This window comes from Balearica regulorum, chromosome 5, assembly GCF_011004875.1.
Source record: "Balearica regulorum gibbericeps isolate bBalReg1 chromosome 5, bBalReg1.pri, whole genome shotgun sequence".
NCBI lineage: Eukaryota > Metazoa > Chordata > Aves > Gruiformes > Gruidae > Balearica > Balearica regulorum.
This window is the reverse complement of record NC_046188.1, coordinates 56,395,475-56,417,500: the sequence shown is the minus strand read 5'-3', so window position 1 is coordinate 56,417,500 and position 22,026 is coordinate 56,395,475. Positions and strand designations below refer to the sequence as shown.

The following is a 22,026-nucleotide window of genomic DNA, read 5'->3' as shown; positions in this document are numbered from 1 at the left end:
TCACAGCCTGAAGCAGCAAGGACAAAACGGAGCGGCAAAAAAGGAGTTCCCCTAGTCCTCTGCACTGACATCCAAACAACTGGGGGCACTGTACAGGGATACCGAAAAGTCCTTCCTCAGCTGGAGAGAACACGGAGCTGGGAGAGTGGTAAAATACGTGCAGGAGGACAGAGTGAAAAGCTCCTACCCTTTGGTTAGGATGCAGTATCCAACGATTGCAGGGGGGCTGGCACGGGCCCAGAAGGAAGGTATGGACACTGCAGGGCTGACAATCCCGCCATGTTTATTAGTGGTAAGCTCCAGGAAATGTTCCACATAGCCCTCATAGTTCTCTGGCTTCAGACTTAAATGCGTACACGCACACGCTCACACCATCCCTTCTTAAATTGCCTTTGAGGTTTCAATGTACTGCTATTTTACCCTCAGGAGCTGCTTCTCCCCACAGGCTCTGCGCTACACTCTTTTCTACCATCCATAAGAGCCAGTTGCATACTCTGAGAAGGCGGCATTTTGTTACTGCTTTGATGAGACATGGCCGTACAGTGAGATGTACAATATTGACCAAGTGGTCTCACTGCAGTTATCGCTGATCTAAAAGATAAGATAACAAGTTCATTACTTATTCCCTGCTCGCACAGAAGGTCCAGTTTCCCAGGTCCAATGGGTTACTTATCATCTCCTTTGAAGCCTATAGCTGTACTCGTAATAAGATTAACAGAGATCTCAGATATCGCTGTATAAAAAGACAACTTGGGTAGGGAAAAGGAACAAAATTCCAGAAGGGAACTTCTTGTATCTCTGGAGAGACAGGAGATGGATCTTCGAACTGAGCCTAACAGCAAAAAGAGAAGAAATCCCATGTGGAGCTGGATATATACACATGTGAACATGTGTGTGCGTAGATATATAAATGTATGTATCTACATGTATATATGATTCTCTGTGTGTGCACACATTTATTATATACGAGATTCAAGTCCTAAGTATGTAAAGAGAATACGTGATCTGTCCTTGTGGCTTTTTTAGCTGTCCCCTGTTGTCCAGATGTAAGCTGTGAAACACATCCAAGCTCCTTAGAAAGGGAAGTGTCGAGCCCAGCAGTACAGGCTGAGCTGTTGCAGTTATCGCTCCATTGAAAATGAACAACAAATTCAGATAACAGAGGCCGTGTCTGATTCTGGATCTCTCTGGGTTTTCCTTCTCTAGTTCCCACCCCCACAGTCTCACCTCTCTCCCACTCTTCCCCATTTATCATAAAGTTATGATGCCCTTTACTATAATAATGAATGGAATTCCCAGATTATTATTTTAGAGGCTTAACCGATTCTCCGTGTTTTTAATGTGCTTAGCACTTACACAAAGAGAATTTTTCATGTGTCTTTCAGAAAATACAGAAATAGGCTTGGAGTCAGTATTCATTTTAATAGTTTCAACAGATAGTCACATTTATTTCCAAAGATTTCTTTTTTCCCTAATTGCCCTTTTGCATCACTCTGCATGCAGTTGCACTACACACTCATCTATAAACCTGGACCTATCATCACGAGCACGTAGAATATCTCCATCCTTAAAGTTTTTTTTTTGTATAAAAACATACATGACCTGCACAATCCTCACTGGAAAAAACTCTAATACATATAAGACACTGTGAGACTGTTGGAACCTCACTTCCCCTTCCGCGTGTTATTTATTTCCAGGTAATCCCAGCTGAGAGCTTTCTAGTCCTGTCACTATGGCCAATTTTATATTGGATATTTTTCTCAATACATATGTGTAGCTATTTGCCTTTTCTTTACTTCTCTGTAAATGCCATATGGACAGAAATCATTGAGTCACCAGATCATACATTTATTTTTATGATATATTATGCTGTTTGATGTCATGTTGACATCTAATTGATGTTGGTTTTGCTTTTTTTGTCTTTGTTTTGTTTCTTGGTTTCAATAAAAAGAGAATTTAAAAAAGGCTGTGGAGTGATGACTTAAGGCACTGACAGACATGAACATAGTATGCATCTCTTTTATGATGTGCTGCTGAGTAATTGGGTATATTTCTAGCTTTAGATAACATATAGAAGACCTCTGAATTTTTACTGTATAGTGAAGTATTTGAGTAAGCCTAGCCTATAACCTCAAAAGAACTTTTTTTCTCTAGCAAGAAGTACATACAGAACATGTTTTCAATAAGGGCTTAACCCATGATTTAAGAGTCAATAAAGAAAGGTTTTCCATAAAGAAATGAGAAAGCAACAATAGAACTAAAATACAACATACCGGAGATTAAATATGTTCCATCAACACAACAGTGTCTTTGTACAGTAAAGAGCAGAAGGGGATGATTAATAGTAAAATGGTATGTATGTCAAAAGAAAAATAAATGCCATTTAGACAAAGTACACACTTATTAACAGAGAACAACATTTACAGTTATTCAGATGGGAGGAAGGCAAAGATGAAACTACCAGAGAATGTATTTCACAATATGTAATCACATTCATCTTCGTTCGAGGTTTACACACACACACTACAGCTGCAAAATGAAAATACTGGTGAAATCCTTGCTGGAATAAAATTAATACCTAAGGGCCTGGTGACTTCAGCAGAATCAGGATTTCACTCAAGGTATTTTAAAGTGCAGCTTTACTAGGCAGACCTCCTGGATCACGAATGGTTCCACATTTCCCCCCAGGTTCCTGCCGTGCACAAGCTGCAAACACCGCCCGCTCTAGCAGCCTTGACACCCTCTTTTTAAAGAGGGGCTGAGGCTACAGACCTGCTCTCAGCCATCCTCCTTCTGTAACAGGGTCAACAAATGCCTGCGGCTCTTCCAAGTGGCTTTACCAGGCACTGGTTTTTGGGGCACAGAGCGCGGGGAGGGAAGGAGGGAAGGAGGGAAGGAGTCAGCACTTTGGAAACAAGCGCAGAGACCAGGTTAAGCTTAGAGCAGTGAAAGGCAGATTAACCTGCCTGACAGACTGAATGTCTGCCCAGCACCCACCAGAAAGCTATCATTTGAAACTTACTGAAAGGTTGCAGAGAAATTATTTCTGCATGGTAATATACTATGAGAAGATTTTGGAAGCACCTCCAGAAATGTTATAAAAAAGACCAGATGTAAACTCAGTCTTTCAAACATTCCAAGTTTTGAGCTAGAAGGATACAAATATATTATCAGATTGTATCGCTCCCGGCAGAACTACAGCGTTCCCCAGAGGTGCGCCAGCAGTGTGCCAATCCAGTTGGTCTGTGAAAACTTGCGATTCACCTTCTACAAAGCAATACAACTACAACCAAATATATATATAAAACAAGGGAAAATACAATACAGAAAGAAAATGACCATTTAATTCTGCATACGAGAAACACTTCATGGGATAGCTCCATAAACACTGCCCACAATGCTCTAATATTTCCAAATAAACCAACACAAAATAAATATAGATTTATAAGAAAGGTAAATTTTAAATGAAGAAGAGAGTCTGGAGAAGTGGTAAGTTAGGAGAAAATAAAGTTTAAAACATAAATATTTGTTCAATATTAACTCTAGAGATTGCTACCACTCCTACTTTGCATACATAATTACACACAAAAGAGGAAAGAGGAACAGAAAGAAAACAAGGGTTATAATTCCATCAATATTTATCTGGAGAAGATGAAATTTTTTTCGGTTTTGCTGTCCAGATATACATCTCGGTAGAAACCAGACACGGAATTAAAGCCTGTAATTCACAATATGCATGTTTTTACTGCACATGAGATATAAATCAAAGACAAAGTGGTAGCTCTGAAATATACATCTCAAAAGAGTCATCCCCAAAGCTCCTTCTTAACTACCTCTCTCAAAATCCCAAGATGTCCCAACAATATTTTGATTATGGTCTAATCTGCTCTACGTGACCTTTGCAGAAACGAGTCTTTGCAACTCAGGCAAGTTTTCTTCTCTACCACTTTTGTTAGATAAATGTCTCTTCCATTTGGAAGGAAGTTCTCAGAATCTCCGCATTATAGGACTATTATTGCCAGAACTCATTGAGCTCTTGCTGTGTTCACAGATTTAAATCTGAAAGCCAGAAATTATAAACATATACCTCATTAAAGATAGTACAAACAAGCACAGAAGTACCAAAATTATTTCAGCAATGTACATTATAGCTACAAAAAGAATGACATCAAAAACCTTTATTAGCATCAGACAAGAGCCTCCATTCTTAAATCAACTCACAGAATTTCTCTTTTTCTCAAGTCCCTTTGATTTCTTTGTCTATTAAATCCAATCACTATACAAGTTCATGTCAGATGTTCTTGAATCCACATAGAAATTTATCCATTCAGTTTAAACCGTATTATCCTGACATAACATACCATATGGCAGTACAGTGGAACATCAGAGACCTATGCCTTGCTCAAATGCCTTGCCACCTTGAGACTCCTACAATTTTTATCTCCAGTCATCAATTGTCTTCAGGATTTTACCTTTTGTGAAAATGGATATTTCTACACCTTCTACCTACTCTTCAAGTCTGTGTGCGCTGTGGGACATGGATGCAAACATTTAAACAGAAATGGTCCACTGTAATCCTAAAAGACAGCATGAAAAAAATCACCAGAAAGATAACAAATAAAGACAACTTAAAACTTAACTGGGCATTCCCACTTCCTAAATCTGTAGGTGGAAAACAACACTTGAACTTTATCAATATGGCCTATTAATTCTGTTAATGAAAGAATGAAAAGACATGAGGAGGTCTAAGAAATACGTAAGAATGAAAGTGGTAAAAGGAGAGAGAATCCTTCTAACTACATTATGGATAGTGTCAATAAATGTAAATTAAGTAATCCCTCTCCCCCAAATCCCAGAGAAGTATATATTATCTGCAGTATTATTATCACTCTAGCAACATTATAATACATTTGTTTCATTAACAGTCCATTCCTTGTAATTCTAAGAACTGTGAAGTAAACTGTGATTGTCACACAAACGTACATCTAAACTACAAACAATACTCTCACCAAAAAGTATCCAGGTTTTTACTAAAGTTTTGAGGAGGTGATCTGATTTTAAGACTGTCATCGTTTTAAGCAAATGTAGATAGATTGATTTAAAGTAAACATTGCAGGAGGGAGCTCATACTCTAGGCTTCACCAAGCAATCAGCAAGGCATCTGACACGCTACAGAAAACCTGCAAAATCCAGCAAATAAATCATGTAACACCCATTCAGTATCCTACAAAGCACACAGTGGGGAGCTGACACATTATTAACTGACTGTAATTTTCACAAACTGCAACATACTAAGAGCTTTATGACATACATGTGGTGAAATATATTTTTATATATTATAAATGCATATGTTTTTAAAGCACATTAATCAAGATACTTCAATTAAATCATTGGGTTATGTTTGTTTCCAAGTTAGTGGCATAAAAAATGTAAATTTTTACAGTAAGCAGTTTTGGGAAACATCTCCATCTCATGACTCCACTCTAACAAAATCACAAGCTTTTGATGATGAGGTAGTAGTATGTTACATGACAAAGGGACCAACTTGAGCAACAGAGAAGAGAACCTTGGGGCAGGTTATTGTCCCAGAGTGGTGCTTCCCTTGAATATGAGCTTTTATATCAAATTATATTTTATACAAACTTGCTGAAAAACTGCTATTTCAATGAAAACAAATCCACAACGGACAATGGAGGTTCCAAGGAAGCCCTAATGCCATCCAGAAGGAAAGAATTGAAGACGATATGGCACCGACCTCAGCTTTCAACCAAAGCATTTTTCCTTTTGCCTTGGTGAAGATTTATACAACTTCACAGATGCAAACCTCACCTGCCTCTCTCAGGAACAGCAAAAAGCAATTCTGCAAATGACAGAACACTGGCTTTTGAAGCCTTACATTGTTCTGCCGCACACAGGAATAACTTGAGGTCCCAAAGGTTCACAGTAGAAAATGGCACTTTGCCAACTCTCATTACTGCCTGCCAACCTGTAGATAATCTTCTTGTACTGTACTTCATCTGATACTTTCACATTTACAACCCTTTACAATACTCAGCAGTTTCTATTTAAATAAAAGTAGACAAGATTAAAAAAAATAAACCTAAAGTAGAAAATACAGGCTGGATGTGAAAGCTGAGAGCATTTTCCTCTCTATTGTCCATTATTCTTTAATGTATCATTCTCTTTCTGCATGTAGGCCAAAAAAATAAATCCAATGTAAACACAAAAGGCAAATACCTTTTGAAGGCCAGGCAAATATTTGAAAAGCAAAAAAGAGATTCTGCTTTTATCTCTAGATCACCCTACAATTTAATGGTTAGTGGAGAGGGGTTTCTTTTTTCCTTTCTTTCTTGTTTTCCTTTTTCTCTTTATTTCAGGGAACGCAGCAGGGGCAGGTCCACACTTCATAGCTCATAGAATGGTTATCAACCTATAAACTATAACAACGGGATAACAAAGGTCGGATAACTATACCATGTTTGTTATCAGAGAGGAGAGAAAAATTGGCACTATCAAAAGGCTATAAGGCAACAAACCAATGTATTAAACATATTGATCCAATATTATTTTTAAACTATGAAAATTATGTGCCTGACCTTGTAATCTGATGTATGTAATTTATAAGCGAAGTGCAGGTGCTCGTATGGAGCTTAACAGTCGTTATGAGGTTTCTTTAAATTAAAGTAACATCACTCCATGGACAAGAAAGAAAGACTTGTGCCTTCAGCTATGTCAGTAGTATTAAATAGGACCACAACAGAAGAAAAAAAGAATATCTGCAAGCTAAAATGGTAAAGCTGGTAAACCATTACCAATAAGCCCACAATCACCCAGGAGAAAGAGTAAATGACTACCTATATGAATATATGGAACTCATTTCAGAAAGTTGCTAGATGGAAATAAAGCTCTTAAAACCAAAATGGAATACAAGCACCTTTTTTTGTACCCTTGTTACTAGTCCATGATTCTCAGGTCACTACTGAATACAAATGTACAAGTGTTCAGTGGCTCAATAAAATGGGTTGATGCTCTCAGGCTAATAGCAAATCTTTACCAATCACATACAAATCCTGGCAGTTCCTCAAGACAGATACTATCTGGTCCCTTCATTCAGACCAGGATCATAACATAGTGTTGGAAATATATATGAAAACTACATCAAATGCCTTACCTATCTTATGAGTAAATTAGCCTTTTTATCTGCTGAGTTCTTTATGATATAACCTTTCATGAAATACAAATTGAAAACAAAAACTCTCCATATAATGAGAACCAGTGCTTTCTTAAATTGTATGCAAAAAAAAAAAAAAATTATAAGTAAAATAAAGCCATCAATGGTAATGTTATTAAAAATACTGATGCATTAAGGTAAGGATTTTTTTATAGCAACAACTACAGGGCAAAAAATAAGCCATATTCTTTAGTTTTTGCTTGCATAGAGTAGCAAGAAAAGAATAAGGAAAAAAGAGCAGAATATACTGATCAGAAAAAAAGGAGAGCTCTGTCTTAGGGGTCCATAATAAAATATGATTTAAGTCTTAGCCTCTCTATATGAGACAGCATTAAGTAAGTATATATACCATGAGGTAAAAACTTCAGCTTGCTTAGCTGGTGAGAGTGAAATTTGTTACATCAAAAGGAGAGCATTTGGTAGTTTACTGCATAATAAGGTAAACAGTGTAATCAATGGCCAACTCGATTCTCACTCAGTTATCCACACTCTTAGATCTTCTTCTCCTATGTAGATAAAATTTCCTGAGAATGAAATGTATATGTTTAGATTCTTCATTCTATATTTTTATATTGTATCTTATACTCATCAACAGCTGAAGTATGATATAACATGCTATATCACTTTTTAATACATGATTTTTAACCTGCAAATGTTCTTCTAAATACCAATATAAAATTATTGCATAACAAAGGATTATATTTCTCTAAATTTTCAACTATATTTTTCTGTGTGATTATGGACTGATAGAAGTTATTTAAGGGCCATCTGCTGTAAGACTTAAAAAAATGTATGAACAAATATATTTCAGCAAAAAGGTCACTCAGAATATAAACAAAAAGAAGTGACTTTGGGGTTGATCACCTGTCCACTGACTTCAAGGGTGTAAGAAAACATTTTATATATGTTCAAGCTGTAAAGTATGTGTACTTTATTATCTTTTATTTGACAGAAAATTGATAAACACTCCTTCTAACTAAAGAGGTTTGACTGGCAAAGTAGGATTAATACTAGAGAACAGAATTAATAGTTGCTTAGTCTTGTAGGAAACATTTACAGATAAAAGCTATAAAATAATAAAAATCTATTTTCTAGTATTAAAAAAAAAATTCCAATTAAGCACCTGAAAGCTATTTTGATTATATTCATTTTCAGTTTTCACAATATAACATCATGTTAAAAGATTATGGTATTCCACATGAAAAGGTAACAGAAACAATGAGAAATGGAATTATATTGCAGACTGCCACATAAATTAGGGGACGCCAGCCTGTCATGGTGAGATTAATCAAGATCTTGAGCATGGTACCACTACGGATACTGCCAAGAAACCGATTTTCTTATGCCTTTTCCCTGGAAGCCCTTGTAAAAAAAAAAAAAAATCAAGTTGGCAAAGAACAGTGATATGATCTCTATAATCTCTAAAAGCAATTTTATAAATATCTTAGGTAATAAGTAAACATGTACAATGTCCAATTCTCTATCTGCTTAATATTGGAAATCCTGAAAGCGCAAGGTGGAACACTGGGATGGTTACAGGTCCATTGCTATGCCAGAGCTGACCCATGCATTTCATAAGTAAAACTGCTAACAATAGCCTGGAAGACTCGTACCCATTCTAATCTACTACTGATTTTATCAACTAATTCTCAATATTTTTGCTGATAGTGTATTACTCCTCCAAATTCTAGAACATCATCTCTGAAAGTGGAATGATGTATAAGGCAGACAATACTTATAAGAAAGTGTGAAGTTTTGTGCCTAATATTAATATGAAAATTATATAGGATATTACTATGCATATGTACATAAATGACCATTGGACAGATGCATGTATATGTTCACACACATATCTTTGCAAATACATGTAAATATTTGCTTACACAGAAATGCATATAAATAATGGACAAAATGGACTTGCATGCAAGTACGTATGTATTTGTGCATATGCTTATATGCACACATACATAAATATGTAGATAAAAAGATCTATAACCTGCATATAACTACATGTTGTTTAAACAGACACATATGTACATAACATGGAAGGAATTCACTAAGCTAATTGTTATTAATGAGGACTACAATAACTGGCATAATGTATTGCATTGCAGGATCACAGTGTTTGCTCACAAGTTTTCTAAAGCATGGATCACTTCCTAGTCTGGGTCTAAAAACCACAGTACATGTTTACAAAGCGATTTATTTTTTTAATAGCAATAAATATTATTTTTTCTTTCAATTGCTTACTGTGTGGTTCTGTCTCTCTAGACTTGGTTGGTATCAGTCAACCCTTTTTGTATGGTTTCAATAATCTATGAAGATGTATTTGGACATATGGGCACATTTTTTAAGTTGCTGCAGTGCTGGAGCTGCAGAAGCAAAATCAGAACATCACCACCAATGAATTAAAACTCAACTAAAAATTAGTTGTGTTTCACTAGTACAGGTGAAGTAAAGTAAATCATTCTTCCTACTTATGCCTCCATGCTGTTGAAGGTGTGCAGGCAATTTTGTTTCTATGACTTCTATGATCATCTACCACCTAAGGCATGTTAATTGTACCCTTAAAGGCTAATGGTGTGATAGTGCAAAAAACATTCAGAAAATGGTTCAATAATTTATTTGCTAGCACCAAGCTTCCTTTCTAATTTATTCCCTGAAAATATCAGTTTTAGGAAAATGGGAAAATGACATTCCTCATACAATGGAGAAATTATTATTGGTACTAGCAGATGAAGTAGTCACTCCTTTCATTTATTTGCTTGCTACAAACAGCTAAAAGCAGATAGCAGAAGACAGAGGACACAGTAACTCTGCATTACATGTCACAGCTGTAGGGTGCAGGAGAGAATAAACCTAATGAAGTCCATACACTAACTTCAGAACTATATTGGTATAGCTCAAAGCAGAATCTGATCCTACTCGAAACAAAAACCTGCTACTACTGATTATTGTTATAGTTGACTTCGACATCAATTCCAAAACTTAGCTCTTTCTTTGAAATAGGAAGTCTAGGCAAGTACGCACTGAATACCTAGATCTGAATCCTCACCAGCAAGGGAGGCTTATTATTCTCTTTCTTATAAGATAACAGCTCCCTTCCTAATAGGAATTTAAAACAAAACAATGTTTCTCTCCTGCAAGGTTTTATTTGGCCTTTATATTAAACAACACTCTAGATTAGCAATCAGGTTCACCAGACAGTTGTCATCGGGTCACTAGCAGCTACTTTGTTTTCCCTCAAAACTGTGCTCTGTAACATGATGATAGCATTAAACGGACTAAACTGATGGGAAAAGTAGAAAGACGAAAGAATAATCAACAACATACTAAAAATATTTCTTTCAAAGAAAAAGCAGTCTATTGAAAAATCACAGACAAGAAAGATTCAGCATAAACACTGGTAAACCTTATATATTACCTCTCTAAATGCTAACAGCTTATTCCGGTAAAGCAAGAACAAAGACACATGTGATTTAGCTCATGTTTTTCATGCAAAAATTGGGACATATGCTTATAGATACGGCTTTTTTAAAATCCAAGTTAATAGGGAAGTAGAACAAATGTCTTTAAATTGGAATTAAACAAGTACGGTCATGATGAAAAGTCTGTTTTGGAAAAAAATGAACATAAACAGTTGGGATTTGCCTGCTGCAATTGTCACTAAGGTTTAAATAGATGATTCTCCCACTGCAAAATGACAGGAAACTTGCACATGCACATAAACTTCTAGACAGCAGACAAACTGTTATATATGGTTTACATTATGCATCCCTGTCCTGAGGTAGAAAGGCCAAAAGGATGTCACTGAGTAGTAGTGGCATCTGTGCATTAGAGCTGCTACTGAAGTGCCCGGCTCTGGCCTTCTCCCAGCGCAAGGGAGTTTGGTTGGTTTGACCTATTTAAGCAGCAGTGCCCTGACAAATCTCCGCTCTTTTCTGAACACGACTGTTTGCCTCCTACACTGAACACCTGCACATCACAATCTCATCAGTCTGGTTAATAAAACAGACCCGTTTGTGGGACAACAGTCATTCTACTGTCCTTTGGCTCCCACAAACTTGGGTGAATACAGTTTTAGAGCAAATTTGCTGTGGCTTTCATTTGTTTGATTTTGTGGGGGTTGTACTACAATTAAAACATTTGGTCTAAAGGCTCCAGAATAATTAATAACTGCACAAATACTGATTTGTACTATCTTTGGAAGAAATACCAACAGATTCTCCTCTAGCAGCTACAAGAATAAAACCAAAGTCTGTGTAGTAAAGACAGTCAGGGGATTACATTTTACAGTTCTATGGATGTTATGTACTATCATCCACTACTACCACAGAACTGTATTCAGATGGTGAAAAATGACGCGTGTTTGATTGCTCCAGGATTTAGTAGCTGAAAATAATGTGACTTCGAGAAAAACACTGTTTCATGAGTATGTCTTTTTTAAAAACTATTGGAATATGTTGGATGTAATAAGGAACACATGTAACTCCTACTTCTGATGAGGAAAAAAAGGAAAGAAAAAAATGTTTTCCTCTAGCAGCACATGATTCAATTAACTCTTCAAGCTCTTCTCTCTTTGCAGCTGTTTAAAATATAATTATTTTCCATAAGACAGTAAAAATGCTAGTCCCAAAGGCAAAATAAAGTCTTACAAGATTTCTCTCTATGTTATCAGAGATGGATCAAGTGCTAATAAACACCTATGTACCTAACTGGTAGTTCTGAAAAACACAGAACACTTAGCAGCTTGTCCTGAAATCAAAACCCACAAGACACTAGGCCTGTTTTACTCAGGCGTTCAGACTAGGTAGATTATTTTTTTCAGTTCTAACATTTTACTTTTTTTTTTTTTTTCCTTCTAGAAGGAGAGTTCTAAGGTTTCTATATTCTCTCTTTAATATCTTGTAGAGATAGACACCTACATGCAAAGTCATGAGTTTGCCCTGGATTTATCCTTTTTTCACAACACAACCTTGTAATTTTACATCCGACCGCTCTAAGCTGCTAATGCTCCACAAGGACTCTGTAAAAGCCAGAGTTGTTCATGAGCTCTTTTGGTAATATAACAGCCTGAAGCATGGCTAAGCACCAGCTGCACCATATTTATCTACTTGTTTATGAAAGAGTTTCCCCTTCATTGTGTGGATAACTGACCTTAGCCATGGCTAATAAGACATGAGCTTCCTTGAACTACGCAGCTTTACACTGAATCTTATAAAATACTTCAGTGTTATCCATATAGCCTCACTGAGCTCCTAATGAACTGAAACACATTCTCTCTCCAGTTCTGTCATCACAGACAAGGTGTGGTCCAAGGAACAAAAATAACCTGGCCCAACCTTTGCTTCGGCCATCTGCTTCTGTAGACAAGCTTCTTGCTGGCTACCACGAGGTTTTTATAAAGTAGAGAATGAAGCAACATATAGATATTTATGCTCCACCCTATCCATTATCTCATCTTACGGTCCCAACCACGCAGTGACAAGAATGGCTTGCTTACTGCAGGCAAACTGCTTCAGCAGCCTCCCATAAATTGCAGCTGTGTTTCCAGATGTACGTCTAGCTAGTCAGAGACCTCTGGATATTCAGCACTTCTCAACCTTAAGCCTTTAAACAGGCTGGGAGCTACGGAGTCTGCATTGAAGAAAACACAACAATTTTACTTAACATGAAAACCCTCCTCAGTCAAACTAGTTCCACTAAATCAGATGACGTTCTTATCAATCTATTCCAGACACGTCCAACTATCTTTTTTTTTTCCTCCCTTTTGCTTTTTTTTTTAAATACACAACTAAGAAGCTACAACTAGCACAAAAGCAGGATGTAGAGCCATGCTGAACTGACTTGTAGGGCAACTTTATTGATACCTTGAACACACTGTGATAGTGTTGAATTTGAAATGAGCCACTGGAATGGGCACAAAAAGACAGTCTCTGCTTGATGTCTTTTGTTTCCACTTTTTTATTTAAGAATTACTTTTATCACAGTATATTTAAATTATAATAACTAAATAACAGCTAATTTACACTGGCTTGCAGCTGGGGGGTGAGGTTCAAGACTGTTTCTCTTCAACTGCAGGTAGTATTAGATGATTTAGGATTCTGCCAAAAAACTAATACTTAAAATAAATTTTAAAATTATCATTAAAGTCTGTCAGTTGAACCAGTACAGTGCTAGAGCTCAGATGTCAACTATGTATATATACAAAATAAAATAAATCCATACATGCTACTTCAAAATCCAACCACTTTGTCTAATTTGTGGGTTAGTACACACACAAGTAATACAATCACCTTAATCATTCCAAATAAGCATACAGTGAGTTTCATTTTGTTGGGTTTTTTTCCCCAAACAGCACTACACTAGTTGTTTCTGATGATGTTCCAAGCAGAGCATTCCAAAGAGTCACTCGTGCAGGAAAACAGTTGAGCTAAACTCAGTTGCCAGCTCTTTTCTAATTTTAAGTTTAGCTTTCCCGTTCTGAAGCAAGCATTCTTCTCCAATACTAGTTAAAAGAGCTTATCTAATTTAACTTTCATTTTTTCCTTAAACATCTGGGAAACTTCATTTCTCTAATCAGTTTCTTACTTTCCTCCACTAATTACAATCTTGTTTTTTCTACATATATAATTTCCTGTGCGATAATTTTTTCATCATTGGTTTTCTTGGTCTTTAAATATTTCCTAGATGCTGGTGTTCATATTCAGGCAAAGCAGCTTATTTGCGTTGTCCCCATTCTCCTTAAAAATCCTCAGATAAAATGTGCCACAAGAAGTTATTTGCCTCTCTGGGTATCTGAATATTTAGCATAGCTTCCAAAATGCCACCATTTGTTGCCCTGATACCTCCATCATCAGCAAATTCTAGGATTTTAATTTACTCTAACATGATGAGCTGCCCTTCAGAGAAATTGGCCACCAGCTGTCTCTCTGCTCGAGTAGGCCAAAGTCACACGCAAAACAATAAAGCCCGTCAGACAAACGTCACTTCTCCGTTTCACTTTCCTCATTGCCTGCTCTTCCCTTCTTTCTACTTCTCCTTTGCCCTAGGCCATATCTTAATCCCATTCTTGAAATCAGAAGGTTTCTTCCTTTCTGTGTGGCTCATGAAAGGTTACCCTATAGAAATAAATTGCTACAGCCTTCAGATTTAGGTTACTTTCAGTTTTTGTGTAGGTTTCGGCTATTTCATAGGCTAAAATCTGGAGACGATAAACTCTTTTCCACCAAGACTGATACTGTAGTAACATCATATGCATATTGAATTCCATTCTACAGACAAATCAGGATTTTTTAAATGTTCCTGTATACAGACTTTCTAATTTCTACAGTATTAGACCATTATTTAAAAGACTGTACACATCTCTCATATAATAAACTAAATATTTATTAAAAAAATAAATGTTTATCATACTTACTGATTAGTATCAGCAGCGCAAATATAACAGACAAATTTCAAAGCTTTCCCAAGACAGAGCTTTGAATCTTTAGAAAATTACCAAAATTATATGAGGATTAGGTTCAACTGGTCTAATGGTTTGGTTTGCATTTCTCTGTACAAACACAGTGGTATGTTTACCAAACATCCATTTCCTTCTAATCCCAGATCATAGATTTTTGAAACCCCACCCAAAAAAAGGGTTTTTTTAATGAACACAAATGTGTTCACAGTATCACAACAAACTTGACTAAATCATTCATACAGTGTGAAAACTGAATTCTAATAACTCTCTGAACATAAAAGTTTCCGTAAACCTCCACAATATGTTCAAGCACAACTAAAGACAGACTTACGTAATATATTAGCTTGCAACTGCAAAGGACTCTTCAGGTTTTGTAATCAGTTCTCACACTTTACCAGAAACCAGTAAAGAATTGTTATGATATTTCAGTTACATACATTTCATAGCTTAGAAATATATCTTCTTACCAAAGTTAAAGCACAATTTTACTTACTTTCATTCATTGAGGAAACTGAGGATCAACATATGCTGTTTCATACACTGACAGTTTAAGTAAATCAACAAAGATTCTTTTTAAAAACTAAACTCTCTTACAATGAAAAACAGAAAGAAAAGATTTTATTCCTTTGAGAAGATGTCTAGCTTACCTGGCTTTGCCATTCCACACCGACAGCCCGAACAATATTATCAGCTCTTCAGGTACTAATTCTTGCTAACTGAAAGGATATTTTCTCTCTTGCTGGATTAATAATCAACTTTCCTGATAGTTCATTTGTAATTCTCTGCTGGTTAACCCTTTGCAGGGCTCCCATTTTGAACTAAGCAGCCTAGACTGTTCAGTTCATTTTAATACAAAAATAACAAAGCGTATGATAGTACATACACGACAATTAAATAGTAAGCTAAAGAGAAAGTTTAAGAATAGATTATCTTCAAAACCTGAAAGCTTACAAATACTTAAAGGAATAATTTCTTTCTCTTAAAGACTCTACTTACTAAACCTAAGAGCCAGTAAACCGATGCATCAACAAACTGAAAGCTGTAAAGTCCAATGGCTCATACGACAGCATGTTCCCATGAAGCTACTGCTCAACCTCTCATCTTCGGCGTACGTGTAAATATGACACATGCCTGCTGAATTCTGAAAATAACATCTTTTATTATTGAATAGTGTGCTGAGAAATTACCACAGTTATCAGTTTGTGCAAGGCCGTCCAACTGTGTTGTCAGAAAGCAAGAGCAAGAGTGGCCAGGAGTAAAAAGGAGATAAGAGAGGCCCAGAATAGCTAAAAAGGGGAGTTCAAATAAGGTCAGAACAGTTTAAGATGGGATACCTAACAATTATATGTAATTTTATTTTTCAAAGGTAATAGTAGCACATTACATACATTTTATCAGTTTCATAAGAATTCAATACATTTTGGCAGCTCTGTTGTGAAATGAATAAAAAGATTATAAAACAAACCCAGTAAAGTGGTTTAGAGATCCAGTATAGGAGGGTGAAACATTCTGGAAATCCTGACCTAAAGAAACTAGCCTTTGTTTGGGGGATATAAGACAGACCTTGGGATTTGCTTTGATTGTGGATAGAGGGAAGAGGAAGCGAAAAATAAACCTGTTGCATGGATGACTAAGGCATAATGCTGCAAAAATGGAGAAATCATAAGAAGGGCTTTTCTTTTTATTTTTTTCTGGAAAACAATGACTTGGGGTTTTGGATGCTCTAGGAAAAATAGAAGAGATGAAAGATCTATTCACTAACAGAAATGCTTTCCTGGTAAATTGTGCTATAGCTGGTTTATTAAATAATACTGCAGTACTTTTGGTTTTTCTTTAGACAAAGGGACAGAGTCTTCAAAAGTTACTGCATAGCACAGAAGACACCCTATCTATTTCCCTTTGTGTAAGAGTAGTCCTGTAGCTAATCTGGTTGGTTTTTTGTTGGGTTTTTTTTTCACAACTGCAGGTCTCTGCTCTCTGTCTACTGCTCTCTCTCTTCTGTGGCACCGAATACAGTTTGCTGTAAACTTTCTATGATATGTGCTGTAGAATTTATGATAAAATGCTATAAAGTGTTGAAGCAAATTTATTTCATATTTATAGTTAATTTTATTCTGTGTGTGTTTGAAGGAAAACCTTTTAAGAACACCAATCATGTGAGAAAGCTACAACAACTAAATTTATTGTTAAGTAGCACATCAGTGGTACTCCTGGGGGCTCCTCTTCATGGGAAGAAAGCTTAAACAACATTTTCTAACACATTGGATTGCTTCCCAGAGATGTGATGGCCTACAGAGGCAGTGCTGAACAAAGCAGGCTGGAATAGTAAGTCAGTAAACAACCCTTTTCAGAGGATGGTCACAAATAAGTGCAACTTTGTTTAATGAAGGCAAATTATAGTTATCTTTTGTTCTTTAGAAGGTGCATTATCTTTCTCTCCTGTTCCACCTGACTAAACTGGTGGTATCTCTTCTATCACCTGACTGAGTGGTTGGCTGGAAATAATGGACAAAACAATCCACTATTGTTACAAGAGACAATGACCTTTCATGTCCTTGGAGCTCACCATGACCTTTCATCTTTCCTATCCTCCAATGGTCTCTCCTAACAACTAAAACTACACCCCGTTAGGCTGAATTCCAGATTGTCATAAAAAGCCCCGTCCTTTCGAAACAAAACCAATTTTTACACCAAGGTGGAGGAGAAACACAGGTCCATTGTTCCCGCACAGATGGAAGTTAGAGTTACTAAGGCAACAGCTCTAATCCCCCTTTTTACCACCTTTTTCACATCATTGGCCTATCAAGTGTGCTACCTTTTAACTCATAAGCTCAAAAGCTGGTAGTCTAACTGACTGCCCTAATTAGCTACGATTTTCACAGTACAGACAACATGATGAGCTAATCGAAATTTGCAAAATAATGACGTACCTCCAGCAAATATTCCTCCTCCTGAGGCCCAGTCTTAGAATAACAATAATGAGACCATTATTAGAGGAGGGCATTAAAATGCTGCACTGCTGCTAAACAGAGAACTTAATTGTTCTGGTCTTGTCCATTGAATCAACAACCTATTGTTGTGGACTTGAAAAATAAAGGACTGGAGAATGGGTGCCATAATGATTGGTCTGTGCTGCCATACCAGCACTCTGTAGAATTGTTTTCCTTTTGAAACTCTTGATGGACTAGTAGTTTTGTTTAAAAGTAATATAAAAGGCAATTGTCTGGATAAAAAGTCCTATTTATTGAAATCTTTAGAAGCAGTTGCATGGATTTGTTCATGACCCCCAAGATAAAAACATAGGGACCATAATAATGCTATTTGTAGAGACCACTGCTTGTAGTGACACTAGATAACTCTGTCCTGTCTAGCTACTGCAAAAGGAAGGCAGGCATTTCCTTTGCAGACAGAAATCAGGACAGAAGGTCAAATAGTGGACAGACCCAATTCATCTGCAAATAGGAAGATGTTTATTAAAAAAAAAAAAAAAAAGCAAACCTAACATATTTAGTTATCATTTAGAATTCTGGGTTTAGATCAAATTGATAAAGGTATGTCTGAGTCAGTCACAACACAAGACTTTTTTTGCTTGGTTAGTTGGTTAGATATTAAAAGTGATAAACCTTAATTTTTTTTTCACCTCTTCTACAAAATTATAAGCTAAATTTTGTAGTTGGGAAACTGAATAATATACCTTCAGATGTAGTGACTCAACTGCTGTAAATTTTAACTTACTGTTAGCTTAGGATATTCTTTATTTAAAATTGGGGCTGGGAGGAAGAGATATCTAAAACCTCTGGAATGTCTTTTATCTTTTCTTTTTTTTTTAATTGATAAGAAAGTAAAATCTACAGCTCCTCACAAAATGTTTAAGATAAACATGATCTTGAGGAAAAAAAATGTTCTCCCAAATCAAAAATCATAGTTTTATTACATTAAATCATTGTTAAATAACACTATCCTGCATTCCTCTCTCAGCTTTCATTGCAATAGAATAGTTGAAAACATATAAGCAATTACAGATTTACACTTTGAAACAGAAATTAAAATCATGTCTTATTGTATTTTTTATAGTTACCTCTCAATGCACCTTTCTACATACAAACTGGTCAAAAATAGGCTATGATTCTAGATTAACAGAAACAACAGAATTTGGGCTTGCAAGAGTATCCATTGGCACTTTGCTATTTATGTCAATGGGAAAAAGTTTACTTTTTTTTTTTCTTATTCTTATCAACATATTGTAAATCAAAATGAGAAAAAAAAAAATGTGAAAAAAAAAGGGGGGGGGGGGGGGGGGGGCAGGAGAGAAAACTTAAAGTTAAAGGTTAACCCAAAAGGCATTTTCAGCAGTTCTTAGAACTGCTTGCATAACTTAAAGTTGTCTTGCATGTACTCACGGAACACATTTTCTTTAAACTCAGGGTCTTTTCTTTTGTAAATTGAAAAACGTGTAATATAAAGAAGTATTAAATTGTAAATAAGACCTCTTGCTTCATTCAATCCATGCTTTGCTTCATTTATCTTCATCTTGTTAGGCTAAATTAATTAACAATCTCTGTGTTGCACACTTTCTCTTTTCATTACATCAAATAATGGCGGGGATATGGGAGAAAACCCTCACCACAGGGATCTTGAAACACTACCTTGAGGAAGAGTCTCTTACATATGTATTGCTTTAGCCATATTAACTAGCTAGATGCTACAACATTTATTAAATTGATTCTTCATCGCTTTAAAATAATTATCCTGATTTTGTGAGAAATAAAAATATTTTTAAAAAATCAGAGGCTTGCAATAGATTAAGCTTACAATTTGTAAGCCACAAGTACTAAAAGAAAGAAAGTAGCTAAATTCATCAATAGTTTTACTCAATGCTTTATTTAATATAGAAAACCTGCACTTGAATACAATTTCTGGGCAACTGTGTATACAGTCCCAAACATATTAATGTATCAAATTACTCAAACCAAGTTGCTGTACCATTTGTCTGTGAATGTTCTGTATATAATTAATTGGAAGTCTGGGAGAGTTTCATTGGTAAATCTGGTTATTTTAATACTGTAATGGGGAGCAATGTGCTAAACTATTAGGCAAGTTTTCTTCCTTTAACCTACATTATGGCATCTAGAGCAAAAGGACAAAACAGTAAAGCCTTTTTTAATCTCACCCTGATCAAACAACCCTCTTTCTCCAATCACAGCTTTGTGCGTGATATCTTTCTGCTAGTGTTTCTTATTTAATTAAAACAGACACTGACAGAAGGACATGGATTAGGACTGTAATGATGCATTTACTTAGATTAATCGGAGGCTCCTTTTGGAGTAATGGCTTAAACAAAGAACAAAAGGAAATTGTTATGAAACAGCCTTTTATCCCAGGCAAAGGTCACATTATGAGGTTTTTAATTTTGTCAGTCTCTGTTATATTGGGCCTTGCTACTGGAACATGAGAAGTGCTTCTCTCCCCCTCTCCCCCGAGCCAAGCCAGTTATTATAATACAGCCATTAAAGCTGCAAATTAAAATGTCTGATTTTAAAACAGGTTGCTTAGCTTTCAAAACCCTCTAATTAGCATGTTGTGCATTGTTGTGAAGGAAAGAAACCTAAAATGCTAATGACCTGCTGCCAGGTGACCACACTGCTGTGCAAAATAATACAGACCCTTTCAAGTAGTAGTAATAATAGTAATAATAATACCCAGCTCTTATGAATTACCCAACTCCAGGTCTACTCTGCACCACATGTGCTTAAAGAAACAAGCGTGCATCCAGCCAAAGATCAGAGTTCGGCAGTCAGCACAAGAGGTTGTTTTATGTTAACTGGAAAAAAGTCTGTGCCCATTCAGACACTGTAAGGAAAGAGAAAAACATTTGAAATTACCATAGGCCAGGTGATACTTGGACCAGGCACACAAAAAAAGCACAAAACGGAAAATTCTTACCCTCTCAGACAGAAACTACAGATACACTTCTGTAAATTTCAAAGAGCCAGCCCCATCTTGCTGTGATAAAATCTGCTTCTGTGCTTTGTTCATAAAAAGGCAATAACGCATTAAAAGACCCCTAATACAGATATATTTTTGTCCCTTCCCAGTCTACCATTCATCATAAGAAGCTTGTTGAACACACAAAATTAAGCCAGAGCTGCCAAATCTCAAATTTTTTCCGCAAGTCGTGTGATATTTTCTTAAAATATGCTACAGGAGAAAGTTTGATAATATGATTTCAAAGATTCAAACAGACTAGAAAACATTTCCTTAAACCTCATGGTACTTGAAGATCGGATTTTTTGAATACTTGAGTTTTAGCAAGCTTACTCACTTCACGCAAAATTTCAAAAGAAAAGAACTCTCATCTCCCAGTGACAAAATGTATCATAAGTGACTTCCTTTTCTGAAATCCTAGCTGTAAAGAAATTCATTAGTCTTCTGCACCACCTAAACTGTACACAGACCCAATCCTTCTCCAGTCACAGAGTCCACATCTCGGGCCAGCTGAAATGTCAGACAGTACCTAGAGGCACACAACCTGACACCAACAAAGAAGCTGAACATTGCTGACAGTGCCAAAGTTGGGTCCAGAGCGCAGCAGCAGAGGCTGCACCACAAAGAATACCTTCCTGAAAAGTCCAGAATAATTAGCAGGGCAATCAAGATTAACCCCACTTAACCTAGTTTTTTACCAACAGTTAAGTAAAAAAGGCTTTCTCTGTAACTTGATGTCTTTGCCATAAAGATCTCAGTCCAACCCCCTCCAAACATAGCAGCATAGCGTGACAGCGTTCTTCCCAGGTCACAGTAGTAGGAAGTTGGATGAGATGTCGAGAAGCTGTGCCGGCCTCGATGTCTGTTCCTTCACAGAAGTCTCCCACCCTTCAAGTGATCCCTAATTGACCACTAAGGAACAAAAATGTCTGCAAAGGGGATTTTCAGTCATTTTTAATCCCTTATTGCATTATGTTTTACTTAAAAGTTCATCAGTCCAGAGACGAGGTACTGTGTGATTCCAAATCCCAATGCCTCCAAAACCACTACTCGATGGAAAGCACAATTCATTTCCTCTCCAAATAAATTACAAAACAGTCAGGTTAAGCACATTAAAATATATAAAGGAGCATGGGTGTGGTTTCATCTCAAACCCATGTGTCAACACTCTGTATCGTTTGTCTCTATTTTACAGAGTACAGGCCAGATTCTGCCACGTTGTTGCCACTACACTCCGTCACAGCATAGTCCCAAGCCTGAAAAAAATCTGAGAACTTGCCCTTGAAAATATTAACACAATTACATGCAAGTCACTAAAATAATCTACATAAAAAGGGGAAATGCA

The 22,026-nt window shown here is 36.3% G+C and overlaps 2 protein-coding genes across 18 annotated transcripts in view; one reads left to right on the top strand and one right to left on the bottom strand.

The window, feature by feature from the left end:
- C5H11orf58 (chromosome 5 C11orf58 homolog) overlaps positions 1–22,026 on the top strand; it is a 321,725-nt gene that overhangs the window by 155,652 nt on the left and 144,047 nt on the right. The gene's annotated exons all lie outside the window — the stretch shown is intronic.
- SOX6 (SRY-box transcription factor 6) overlaps positions 1–22,026 on the bottom strand; it is a 373,686-nt gene that overhangs the window by 251,911 nt on the left and 99,749 nt on the right. For 5 of the 17 annotated variants that reach the window (XM_075755050.1, XM_075755054.1, XM_075755055.1 and 2 more), the window contains exon 1: positions 15,344–15,883. The exons of 6 other annotated variants lie outside the window; for them this stretch is intronic. The gene's annotated coding sequence lies outside the window, so the exon portion shown is untranslated. Of the gene's footprint in view, positions 1–9,481; positions 9,604–15,343; positions 15,884–22,026 lie in introns of those variants that run through there. 6 more of the 17 variants (XM_075755053.1, XM_075755063.1, XM_075755068.1 and 3 more) reach the window with 4 other exon arrangements.